General features: G+C 54.2%; 1 long non-coding RNA gene across 1 annotated transcript; it reads left to right on the top strand.

Annotated features, from left to right (window-relative positions):
* The first annotated feature begins 628 nt into the window (after window positions 1-628).
* Window positions 629-13,011, top strand: LOC124028413. Its single transcript, XR_006837586.1, has 3 exons — window positions 629-730; window positions 12,652-12,762; window positions 12,910-13,011. It is a non-coding gene; the product is annotated as an uncharacterized LOC124028413 (long non-coding RNA).
* Window positions 13,012-13,214: the final 203 nt, after the last annotated feature.

Consider the following 13,214-nt stretch of genomic DNA (forward strand, 5'->3'; position numbering starts at 1 on the left):
TGACTGGCTGGCTGACTGGCTGGCTGACTGGCTGACTGGCTGGCTGACTGGTTGGCTGACTGGCTAGCTGACTGGTTGCTGGCTGACTGGAAGGCTGACTGACAGGTTGGATGGCTGGTTGGCTGGCTGGCTGACTGGTTGACTGACTGGCTGGCTGACTGGCTGGCTGGCTGGCTGACTGGCTGGCTGACTGGTTGGCTGACTGGCTAGCTGACTGGTTGCTGGCTGACTGGAAGGCTGACTGACAGGTTGGATGGCTGGTTGGCTGGCTGACTGCCTGGTTTGCTGACTAATTGGTTGACTGGCTGGCTGGTTGGCTGGCTGACTGCCTGGTTTGCTGACTAATTGGTTGACTGGCTGGCTGGTTGGCTGGCTGGTTACCTGCTTCTAGGCAAATTGCAAACTGTTTTTTATAAATAGACAGATGACGTTAACAACAGCTACACAGTTCAAGTCAATTTGAATTTACTGTGTGTGTGTGTGTGTGTGTGTGTGTGTGTGTGTGTGTGTGTGTGTGTGTGTGTGTGTGTGTGTGTGTGTGTGTGTGTGTGTGTGTGTGTGTGTGTGTGTGTGTGTGTGTGTGTGTGTGTGTGTGTGCCAGGTGTGTGTGTGAGAGAGTTCCAGGTGTGCTCCATGTATTCCGAGAACTCCGACTGTGTGGTCAAAAGACAGCAGGAGAGATGTATGGAGAGGATCGCCCTGCACAACCTAACACACTACCTGGATAATGGTAGGACTGTGTGTTTGTGCTTGCATGTGTATAATCACTCTCCGCTGAGTGTCTCATCCTCCTCCAACTCTTCGGGTGGCATTGTCTCTCTTTCACATCCTTTCCAAGGAACTCTGGGAGGACAAATCTGGAAACAATCATGGGAGAGGAAAGGATGGTGGAGAAGAGAGGATGATGGGAGAGGAGAATGGGAGAGAGGATTGGAGAGGAGAGGATTGGAGAGGATGGGAGAGGAGAGGATGGTGGAGGAGCGGAGAGGAGAGGTTGAGAGGAGAGGATGGGAAAGGAGAGGATGGGAGAGGATGGTGGAGAAAAGGATGGGAGAAAAGGATGGGGAGAGGAGAGGATGGGAGAGGAGAGGAGAGGATGGGAGATGAGAGGTCAGGATTGGAGAGGAGGAGGATGGAGAGGACGGGTGTGAGAGAGGATGGGAGAGGATGGTGGAGAAGAGAGGATGGGAGAGAAGAGGATGGTGGAGAAGGAGAGAGGAGGGGATGGTGGAGGGATGGTGGAGAAGAGAGGATGGTGGAGGGGGAGAGAGGATTGGGAGAGGGGATGGTGGAGAAGAGGATGGGAGAGGAGGGGATGGTGGAGAAGAGAGGATGGATGGTGGAGAAGAGAGATGGGAGGGAGAGGAGAGGATGGTGGAGGAGAGAGGATGGGAGAGGAGAGGGAGGAGAGGAGAGAGGAGAGGATGGAAAGGAGAGGACTGAGAGGAAAGGATGGAGAGGAGAGGATGGGAGAAGAGAGGAGAGGATGAGAGAAGAGAGGAAATGATGGGAGAGGAGAGGAGAATGGGAGAGGAGAGGATGGTGGAGGGGAGAGGAAAGGATGAGAGGGGAGAAGAGGTGAGAGGATGGGGAGGAGAGATGAGAGAGAAGAGAGGATAGGAGAGAGAAGAGGATGGTGGAGAAGAGAGGATGGGAGATGGAGGATGGTGGAGAGGATGGGACAGGAGAGCATGGGAGGGGAGAGCAGAGGATGGGAGAGGAGTGTAGAGTAGAGCAGAGGATGAGAGGAGAGCAGAGGATGGGAGAGAGAGAGCAGAGGATGGGAGAGGAGAGCAGAGGATGGGAGAGAGCAGAGGATGGGAGAGGAGAGCAGAGGATGAGAGGAGAGCAGAGGATGGGGAGAGTAGAGCAGAGGATGGGAGAGGAGAGCAGAGGATGGGAGAGGAGAGCAGAGGATGGGAGAGTAGAGCAGAGGATGGGAGAGAGAGCAGAGGATGGGAGAGAGAGCAGAGGATGGGAGAGGAGAGCAGAGGATGGGAGAGAGAGCAGAGGATGGGAGAGGAGCAGAGCAGAGGATGGAGAGGAGAGCAGAGGATGGGGAGAGAGCAGAGGATGGGATGGGAGAGTAGAGCAGAGGATGGGAGAGTAGAGCAGAGGATGGGAGAGTAGAGCAGAGGATGGGAGAGTAGAGCAGAGGATGGGAGAGGAGAGGATGGGAGAGAGAGCAGAGGATGGGAGAGGAGAGAGAGCAGAGGATGGGAGAGGAGAGTAGAGCAGAGGATGGGGAGGAGAGTAGAGCAGAGGATGGGAGAGGAGAAGCAGAGGATGGGAGAGGAGGGGATGGTGGAGAAGAGAGGATGGGAGAGGAGGGATGGTGGAGAAGAGAGGATGGGAGAGGAGGGAGGTGGAGAAGAGAGGATGGGAGATGAGAGGATGGGAGAGGAGGGATGGGGAGAAGAGAGGATGGGAGAGAGGGGATGGGGAGAGGAGGGGATGGTGGAGAGAGAGGATGGGAGAGGGGATGGTGGAGAATGGGGAGAGAGGAGGGGATGGTGGAGAAGAGAGGATGGGAGAGGAGGGGATGGTGGAGAAGACTGAGAGAGGATGGGAGAGGAGAGGATGGTGGAGGAGCAGAGAGAGAGGTTGAGAGAGGAGAGGATGGGAAAGGAGAGGACTGAGAGAAAAGGATGGTAGAGGAGAGGATGAGAGAAGAGAGGAGAGGATGAGAGAAGAGAGGAAATGATGGGAGAGGAGAGGATAGAATGGGAGAGGAGAGGATGGTGGAGAGGAGAGGAGGATGGGAGAGGGGAGAGAAGAGGTGAGAGGATGGGGAGGAGGAGATTGAGAGAGAAGAGAGGATAGGAGAAAGAGAGAAGAGGATGGTGGAGAACAGAGGATGGGAGAGAGAGCAGAGGATGGGGAGAGAGCAGAGGATGGGACAGGCAGAGATGGGAGAGGAGAGCAGAGGATGGGAGAGTGAGCAGAGGATGGGAGAGGAGAGTAGAGCAGAGGATGGAGAGTAGAGCAGGATGGGAGTAGAGCAGAGGATAGGGAGAGAGAGCAGAGGATGGGAGAGTAGAGCAGAGGATGGGAGAGGAGAGATGGAGAGGAGAGCAGAGGATGGAAGATGGGAGAGAGAGAGGATGGGAGAGGAGGAGAGCAGAGGATGAGGAGAGCAGAGGATGGGAGAGGAGAGCAGAGAGGAGGGAGGATGGGAGAGAGAGCAGAGGATGGGAGAGTAGAGAGGAGGATGGGAGAGGAGGATGGGAGAGTAGAGCAGAGGATGGGAGAGAGAGAGCAGAGGATGGGAGATAGAGCAGAGGATGGGAGAGTAGAGCAGAGGATGGGAGAGGAGAGAGAGAGGATGGGGATGAGGAGAGCAGGAGGATGGAGAGGAGAGCAGAGGATGGGAGAGAGAGCAGAGGATGGGGAGAGGAGAGCAGAGGATGGGGAGAGGAGAGCAGAGGATGGGAGAGAGAGCAGAGGATGGGAGAGGAGAGCAGAGGATGGGAGAGGAGAGCAGAGGATGGGAGAGGAGCAGAGGATGGGAGAGTAGAGCAGAGATGGAGATAGGAGAGGAGGAGAGAGAGCAGAGGATGGGATAGAGCAGAGGATGGGAGAGTAGAGCAGAGGATGGGAGAGGAGAGTAGAGCAGAGGATGGGAGGAGAGAGGAGAGAGCAGAGGATGGGAGAGGGAGAGTAGAGAGAGGATGGGAGAGGAGAGAGAGAGATGGGGAGGAGAAAGAGAGGATGGTGGAGAAGAGAGGATGGGAGAGGAGCAGAGGATGGGGAGAAGAGAGGATGGGAGAGGAGGAGGATGGGAGGAGAGATGGGAGAGGAGAGAGCAGAGGATGGAGAGAGAGGAGGGAGATAGAGGAGGAGGAGGGGATGGTGGAGAAGAGAGGATGAGTGGAGAAGAGAGGATGGGAGAGGAGGGGATGGGAGAAGCAGAGGATGGGAGAGGGGATGGTGAGAGAGAGAGGATGGGATGGAGAGGATGGTGGAGAGAGCAGAGGATGGGTTGAGAGAGGAGAGGATGGGAAAGGAGAGGACTGGAGAGAAAAGGATGGGAGAGGAGAGGATGAGAGAAGAGAGGAGAGGATGAGAGAAGAGAGGAAATGATGGGAGAGGAGAGGAGAGAATGGGAGAGGAGAGGATGGATGGAGAGGAGAGGAAAGGATGAGAGGGGAGAAGAGGCAGAGGATGGGGAGGGAGAGATTGAGAGAGAATAGAGGATGGGAAAAGAGAAGAGGATGGTGGAGAACAGCGGATGGGAGATGAGAGGATGGGGAGAGGATGGGACAGGAGAGGATGGGAGAGGGAGAGCAGATGGGGAGAGAGGAGAGGATGTAGAGCAGAGGATGGGAGAGTAGAGCAGAGGATGGGAGAGTAGAGCAGAGGATGGGAGAGAGCAGAGGAGGGATAGAGGAGAGGAGAGTAGAGCAGAGGATGGGAAGAGGAGAGCAGAGGATGGGAGAGTAGAGCAGAGGATGGGAGAGGAGAGCAGAGGATGGGAGAGGAGAGGGATGGGAGAGGAGAGCAGAGGATGGGAGAGGAGAGCAGAGGATGGGAGAGGAGAGCAGAGGATGGGAGAGGAGAGCAGAGGATGGGAGAGGAGAGCAGAGGATGGGAGAGGAGAGCAGAGGATGGGAGAGGAGAGCAGAGGATGGGAGAGTAGAGCAGAGGATGGGAGAGGAGAGCAGAGGATGGGAGAGAGAGCAGAGGATGGGAGAGGAGAGCAGAGGATGGGAGAGGATGGAGGATGAGGGAGAGAGCAGAGGATGGGAGGGAGAGGAGAGCAGAGGATGGGAGAGGAGAGGAGAGGATGGGAGAGGAGAGGAGAGGAGGGGAGAGGATGGGAGAGGAGAGCAGAGGATGGGAGAGTAGAGCAGAGGATGGGAGAGGAGAGCAGAGGAGGGAGGGAGAGAGAGGATGGGAGAGAGAGCAGAGGATGGGAGAGTAGAGCAGAGGATGGGAGAGAGTAGAGCAGAGGATGGGAGAGGAGAGCAGAGGATGGGAGAGGAGAGCAGAGGATGGGAGAGGAGATGGGAGAGCAGAGGATGGGAGAGGAGAGGAGAGCAGAGGATGGGAGAGGAGAGCAGATGGATGAGGAGGAGAGGATGGGAGAGGAGCAGGGATGGGGAGAAGAGAGGATGGGAGAGGAGGGGATGGTGGAGAAGAGAGGATGGGGAGAGGGGATGGTGGAGAAGAGGATGGGAGAGGAGAGCAGATGGATGGAGGAGCAGAGAGAGAGGGAGAGAGGAGAGGATGGGAAAGGAGAGGACTGAGGAGAAAAGGATGGTAGAGCAGAGGATGGAGAAGAGAGGAGAGGATGGGAGAGAGAGAAATGATGGGAGAGGAGAGGAGAATGGGAGAGGAGAGGATGGGGAGAGGGAGAAAGGATGAGAGGGGAGAAGAGCAGAGGATGGGGAGGAGAGATTGAGAGAGAAGAGAGGATGGAGAGAGAAGAGGATGGTGGAGAGGATGGGAGATGAGAGGATGGTGGAGAACATAGGATGGGACAGGAGAGCAGAGGATGGGAGGAGGAGAGCAGAGGATGGGAGAGGAGTGTAGAGCAGAGGATAGGAGAGGAGAGCAGAGGATAGGAGAGTAGAGCAGAGGATAGGAGAGAGAGCAGAGGATGGGAGAGGAGGAGCAGAGGATGGAAGAGGAGAGAGGAGGGAGCAGAGGATGGGAGAGGAGAGCAGAGGATGGGAGAGAGAGCAGAGGATGGGAGAGAGAGCAGAGGATGGGGAGGAGAGGAGAGAGAGGATGGGAGAGGAGAGCAGAGGATGGGAGAGGAGAGCAGAGGATGGGAGGGAGAGCAGAGGATGGGAGAGGAGAGCAGAGGATGGGAGAGTAGAGCAGAGGATGGGAGAGAGAGCAGAGGATGGGAGAGGAGAGCAGAGGATGGGAGAGGAGAGCAGGATGGGAGAGAGAGCAGAGGATGGGAGATGGGAGAGAGATAGAGGATGGGAGAGTAGAGCAGAGGATGGGAGAGAGAGCAGAGGATGGGAGAGTAGAGCAGAGGATGGGAGAGTAGAGCAGAGGATGGGAGAGAGAGCAGAGGATGGGAGAGGAGCAGAGGATGGGAGAGTAGAGCAGAGGATGGGAGAGAGAGCAGAGGATGGGAGAGAGAGTGGAGAGCAGAGGATGGGAGAGGAGAGGAGAGCAGAGGATGGGGAGAGGAGAGTAGAGCAGAGAGGATGGGAGAGGAGGGGATGGTGGAGAAGAGAGGATGGGAGAGGAGGGGATGGTGGAGAAGAGAGGATGGGAGAGGAGGGGATGGTGGAGAAGAGAGGATGGGAGAGAGAGATGGGGAGAGGAGGATGGGAGGAGAGATGGGAGAGCAGAGGATGGTGGAGAAGAGAGGATGGGAGAGTAGAGGGGATGGGAGAGGAGGGGATGGTGGAGAAGAGAGGATGGGAGAGGATGGGGATGGTGGAGAAGAGAGGATGGGAGAGGAGGGGATGGTGGAGAAGAGAGGATGGGAGAGGAGGGATGGCAGAGAAGAGAGGATGGGGAGAGGAGAGGATGGTGGAGGAGCAGAGAGGAGAGGTTGAGAGAGGAGAGGATGGGAAAGGAGAGGACTGAGAGAAAAGGATGGTAGAGGAGAGAGAGGAGAAGAGAGGAGAGGATGAGAGAAGAGAGGAAATGATGGGAGAGGAGAGGATAGAATGGGAGAGGAGAGGATGGTGGAGAGGAGAGGAAAGGATGAGAGGGGAGAAGAGGTTAGAGGATGGGGAGGAGAGATTGAGAGAGAAGAGAGGATAGGAGAAAAGAGAAGAGGATGGTGGAGAACAGCGGATGGGAGATGAGAGGATGGTGGAGAACATAGGATGGGACAGGAGAGCATGGGAGGGGAGAGCAGAGGATGGGAGAGGAGTGTAGAGCAGAGGATAGGAGAGTAGAGCAGAGGAGAGGAGAGTAGAGCAGAGGATGGGAGAGGAGAGTAGAGCAGAGGATGGGAGAGGAGAGCAGAGGATGGGAGAGGAGAGCAGAGGATGGGAGAGGAGAGCAGAGGATGGGAGAGGAGAGCAGAGGATGGGAGAGGAGAGCAGAGGATGGGAGAGGAGAGCAGAGGATGGGAGGTAGAGCAGAGGATGGGAGAGCAGAGGATGGGAGAGGAGAGCAGAGGATGGGAGAGGAGGAGGAGAGCAGAGGATGGGAGAGGAGAGCAGAGGATGGGAGAGGAGAGCAGAGGATGGGAGAGGAGAGCAGAGGATGGGAGAGCAGAGTAGAGGATGGGAGAGCAGAGTAGAGGATGGGAGAGTAGAGCAGAGGATGGGAGAGGAGAGGAGAGCAGAGGATGGGAGAGTAGAGCAGAGGATGGGAGAGTAGAGCAGAGGATGGGAGAGTAGAGCAGAGGATGGAGAGGAGAGTAGAGCAGAGGATGGGAGAGGAGAGTAGAGCAGAGGATGGGAGAGGAGAGTAGAGCAGAGGATGGGAGAGGAGGGGATGGTGGAGAAGAGAGGATGGGAGAGGAGGGGATGGTGGAGAAGAGAGGATGGGAGAGGAGGGGATGGTGGAGAAGAGAGAATGGGAGATGAGAGGATGGGAGATGAGAGGATGGGGAGGAGGGGATGGTGGAGAAGAGAGGATGGGAGAGAGGGGATGGGAGAGGAGGGGATGGTGGAGAAGAGAGGATGGGAGAGGAGGGGATGGTGGAGAAGAGAGGATGGGAGAGGAGGATGGTGGAGAAGAGAGGATGGGGAGAGGGGATGGTGGAGAAGAGAGGAGGTGGGAGAGGAGAGGATGGTGGAGGAGCAGAGAGGAGAGGTTGAGAGAGGAGAGGATGGGAAAGGAGAGGACTGAGAGAAAAGGATGGTAGAGGAGAGGATGAGAGAAGAGAGGAGAGGATGAGAGAAGAGAGGAAATGATGGGAGAGGAGAGGATAGAATGGGAGAGGAGAGGATGGTGGAGAGGAGAGGAAAGGATGAGAGGGGAGAAGAGGTTAGAGGATGGGGAGGAGAGATTGAGAGAGAAGAGAGGATAGGAGAAAAGAGAAGAGGATGGTGGAGAACATAGGATGGGACAGGAGAGCATGGGAGGGGAGAGCAGAGGATGGGACAGGTAGAGCAGAGGGAGGGGTAGAGCAGAGCAGAGGATGGGAGAGGAGAGGAGAGTAGAGCAGAGGATAAGAGAGTAGAGCAGAGGATAGGAGAGTAGAGCAGAGGATGGGAGTGGAGAGTAGAGCAGGGGATGGAAGAGTAGAGCAGGGGATGGAAGAGGAGAGCAGAGGATGGGAGAGGAGAGCAGAGGATGGGAGAGGAGAGCAGAGGATGGGAGAGGAGAGCAGAGGATGGGAGAGGAGAGCAGAGGATGGGAGAGGAGAGCAGAGGATGGGAGAGTAGAGCAGAGGATGGGAGAGTAGAGCAGAGGATGGGAGAGTAGAGCAGAGGATGGGAGAGGAGAGCAGAGGATGGGAGAGGAGAGCAGAGGATGGGAGAGGAGAGCAGAGGATGGGAGAGGAGAGCAGAGTAGAGGATGGGAGAGCAGAGTAGAGGATGGGAGAGTAGAGCAGAGTAGAGGATGGGAGAGTAGAGCAGAGGATGGGAGAGTAGAGCAGAGGATGGGAGAGGAGAGGAGAGCAGAGGATGGGAGAGTAGAGCAGAGGATGGGAGAGTAGAGCAGAGGATGGGAGAGGAGAGGAGAGGATGGGAGAGGAGAGGAGAGGATGGGAGAGGAGAGCAGATGAGGGGAGAGGATGGGAGAGGAGAGCAGAGGATTGGAGAGTAGAGCAGAGGATGGGAGAGTAGAGGAGAGGATGGGAGAGGAGAGCAGAGGAGGGGAGAGGATGGGAGAGGAGAGCAGAGGATGGGAGAGGAGAGCAGAGGATGGGAGAGGAGAGCAGAGGATGGGAGAGGAGAGCAGAGGATGGGAGAGGAGAGCAGAGGATGGGAGAGAGGAGAGGAGAGGAGAGAGGATGGGAGAGGAGAGCAGAGGATGGGAGAGAGAGCAGAGGATGGGAGAGAGAGCAGAGGATGGGAGAGAGAGCAGAGGATGGGAGAGGAGAGCAGAGGATGGGAGGGAGAGTAGAGGAGAGGATGGGAGAGGAGAGCAGAGGAGGGGAGAGGATGGGAGAGGAGAGCAGAGGATGGGAGAGGAGAGCAGAGGATGGGAGAGTAGAGCAGAGAGATGGGAGAGAGAGCAGAGGATGGGAGAGGAGGGAGAGGAGAGCAGAGGATGGGAGAGGAGAGCAGAGGATGGGAGAGGAGAGCAGAGGATGGGAGAGGAGAGCAGAGGATGGGAGAGGAGAGCAGAGGATGGGAGAGGAGAGCAGAGGATGGGAGAGGAGAGCAGAGGATGGGAGAGGAGAGCAGAGGATGGGAGAGTAGAGCAGAGGATGGGAGAGTAGAGCAGAGGATGGGAGAGTAGAGCAGAGGATGGGAGAGGAGAGCAGAGGATGGGAGAGGAGAGCAGAGGATGGGAGAGGAGAGTAGAGCAGAGGATGGGAGAGGAGAGCAGAGGATGGGAGAGCTTGGTGGAAAACAGAGGATGGGGAGAGGAGAGGAGAGGAAAGGATGGGAGAGGGAGAGGAAAGGATGAGATGAGAAAAGAGGACAGAGAGGAAAGAATGGGAGATGAGAGGAGAGGGTGGGAGATGAGAGGGTGGGAGATGAGAGGAGAGGGCGGGAGATGAGAGGAGAGGCTGGGGCGAGTAGAAGGTGGGATGGGAGAGGATAGGATGGGAGAGGAGAGGATAGGAGAGAAGTGACGAGGATGGAGAGGAGAAGTCTGACTCAGTCTGAAAACAACAAATTTAAACAGGTTGAAGTTCAGATAATTTATCATGGTGTGTTTTAAAGGTCTAAGAGCAGAGAAGCAGCAGTTGGGGTTGTCTCTGTGGTTCTGTATATCCAATTAAATGGTTTCTGTCTGTAGCTCAGTGTGGATGTTTATAGGAAGCCTGGGCTAAGATGATCACTTTATCCTGTTCTTATTACCAAATCATAAAGAACCACAATGAATATCACTGACAGATACAGACTCTTGGATCTGATTTAGGTGTTTAAAACAAATGACAAATCCCAAGATGCATGTCGCTTCGGACAAAAAAAAAAAAAAAAAAGTGTCTGTTTTCACTGTTTCATATCCACACCTTTAACATCTGCATCTGTCCTCCTGTCTAGGGTCACTCTCCTGTCTAGGGTCACTCTCCAGTCTAGGGTCACTCTCCTGTCTAGGGTCACTCTCCTGTCTAGGGTCACTCTCCTGTCTAGGGTCACTCTCCAGTCTAGGGTCACTCTCCAGTCTAGGGTCACTCTCCTGTCTAGGGTCACTCTCCTGTCTAGGGTCACTCTCCTGTCTAGGGTCACTCTCCAGTCTAGGGTCACTCTCCTGTCTAGGGTCACTCTCCTGTCTAGGGTCACTCTCCTGTCTAGGGTCACCTGTCTAGGGTCACTCTCCAGTCTAGGGTCACTCTCCAGTCTAGGGTCACTCTCCTGTCTAGGGTCACTCTCCTGTCTAGGGTCAGTCTAGGGTCACTCTCCAGTCTAGGGTCACTCTCCTGTCTAGGGTCACTCTCCTGTCTAGGGTCACTCTCCTGTCTAGGGTCACTCTCCTGTCTAGGGTCACTCTCCTGTCTAGGGTCACCCTCCTGTCTAGGGTCACTCTCCTGTCTAGGGTCACTCTCCTGTCTAGGGTCACTCTCCTGTCTAGGGTCACTCTCCAGTCTAGGGTCACACTCCAGTGTAGGGTCACACTCCAGTGTAGGGTCACACTCCAGTGTAGGGTCACTCTCCTGTCTAGGGTCACTCTCCTGTCTAGGGTCACTCTCCTGTCTAGGGTCACCCTCCTGTCTAGGGTCACTCTCCTGTCTAGGGTCACCCTCCTGTCTAGGGTCACTCTCCTGTCTAGGGTCACTCTCCTGTCTAGGGTCACTCTCCTGTCTAGGGTCACTCTCCTGTCTATGGCAGTGCTACTGTCTTCCTGTAGTGTCCCTATAATAGCTCTGTAAAGCAACACTCCCTTTGCCACTGTTTCTGTTGACAACAGACACATCAGTGGGGGGGAGAAACATCAGTCAGACTGACTGCAGCAGAGAGAGGACTATAGCAGAGATGGGGATAGACTATTAGCTTGTCTGGTTGAGCTACAGCTTAAAGCAGCTACTGTCTCAGGTTGACTGTAGTCCAGCTGTCTCAGACTTCTCCAGGACATCATGGTGTGATGTTGAAGGCTCAGTAGATGTCACTCAGGTCTGTTGTTTTTATGCTGTTTCTATGGTCATTTAAAGGGATACTGTGAAATTGGCAATGAGGCCCTTTACCTACTGACCCAGAGTCAGATGAAGCCCTTTATCTACTGACCCAGAGTCAGATGGGGCCCTTTATCTACTGACCCAGAGTCAGATGATCTCCTTTATCTACTGACCCAGAGTCAGATAGTCCCCTTTATCTACTGACCCAGAGTCAGATGAGGTCCTTTATCTACTGACCCAGAGTCAGATGATCTCCGTTATCTACTGACCCAGAGTCAGATGAGGCCCTTTATCTACTGACCCAGAGTCAGATGAGGCCCTTTATCTACTGACCCAGAGTCAGATGAAGCCCTTTATCTACTGACCCAGAGTCAGATGAGGCCCTTTATCTACTGACCCAGAGTCAGATGGGGCCCTTTATCTACTGACCCAGAGTCAGATGGGCTCCTTTATCTACTGACCCAGAGTCAGATGATCTCCTTTATCTACTGACCCAGAGTCAGATGGTCTCCTTTATCTACTGACCCAGAGTCAGATGAGGCCCTTTATCTACTGACCCAGAGTCAGATGGGGCCCTTTATCTACTGACCCAGAGTCAGATGGGCTCCTTTATCTACTGACCCAGAGTCAGATGATCTCCTTTATCTACTGACCCAGAGTCAGATAGTCCCCTTTATCTACTGACCCAGAGTCAGATGGTCTCCTTTATCTACTGACCCAGAGTCAGATGAAGCCCTTTATCTACTGACCCAGAGTCAGATGAGGTCCTTTATCTACTGACCCAGAGTCAGATGATCTCCTTTATCTACTGACCCAGAGTCAGATGAAGCCCTTTATCTACTGACCCAGAGTCAGATGAAGCCCTTTATCTACTGACCCAGAGTCAGATGAAGCCCTTTATCTACTGACCCAGAGTCAGATGAAGCCCTTTATCTACTGACCCAGAGTCAGATAAACTCGTGGAAACCACTTTTATGTCTCTGTGTCCAGTATGAAGGAAGTTGCAGGAACTAACTAATTGCTGGAGGTCTATGGGTATCTAGTAGATATGCATAGCGCTGACGCTTGTTAGCATAGGCTCCCGAAACTACCTCTACCTCTATACTGGACACAGAATCCTGAAATATTATTCAGATCAACACTAGTCATTCCCCTCAAGAGAGATTGCATTATCACTTGTGGGTGTGTGTTCGTGGGTGTGTGTTCGTGGGTGTGTGTTTTAGTGTGTGTGTGTGTGTTAGTGGGTGTGTGTTAGTGGGTGTGTGTTAGTGGGTGGGTGTGTGTTAGTGTGTGTGCCTGTGCGTGTGTGTTATTCACAGTGATAGTATAGACAGGTTTAATTGGTTAGCTCTGTGTCTGTCTGTCTGTCCGTCTGGCTCAGTGTGCTTCGCTCGTCTCTGGTCTTTAAAAGGTAATTGGCTTCATCCAGACCACCAGACAGAGATCCTGCTACTGTATGAGATACTGGATAACCCTTTGTGTTGCAGGCTGTCCGTGGATGTGGGACGACCTGGCTTGTTGGCAGGATGCAGCCGTAGGTGAAATGGTATCAGTCAGATGTCCTGAAGTCTTTCATGACCTCCTGAGTCCTGACGATGGTTTGTAGCATGGCTTCTACTGTACTAATGATTCAAACAGTATGGCTTGGCTTGGTTGAAGTGCTATGGTATTCAGCATTTTGTAGATTGACGTGTGTGTGTGTGTGCGTGTGTGTGTGTGCGTGCGTGCGTGCGTGCGTGTTTCAGAGATTGGTTGGATCAGTAGGAACTGTACAGCAGAGGGCTGGTCAGAAACATTTCCTCACTACGTTGACGCCTGCCTGTCAGACGATAACACCACCAGACCGGTAAGAACCTAGAACCTAACCTCTAGAACCTAGAACTAGACGGGTAAGAATCTAGAATCCAACCGCTAGAACCTAGAACTAGACAGGTAAGAACCCAGAACCCAACCTCTAGAACTAGACAGGTAAGAACCTAGAACCCAACCTCTAGAACCTAGAACTAGACAGGTAAGAACCTAGAACCTAACCTCTAGGACCTAGAACTAG

Source organism: Oncorhynchus gorbuscha, unplaced genomic scaffold (genome assembly GCF_021184085.1).
Source record: "Oncorhynchus gorbuscha isolate QuinsamMale2020 ecotype Even-year unplaced genomic scaffold, OgorEven_v1.0 Un_scaffold_4094, whole genome shotgun sequence".
Taxonomy (NCBI): domain Eukaryota; kingdom Metazoa; phylum Chordata; class Actinopteri; order Salmoniformes; family Salmonidae; genus Oncorhynchus; species Oncorhynchus gorbuscha.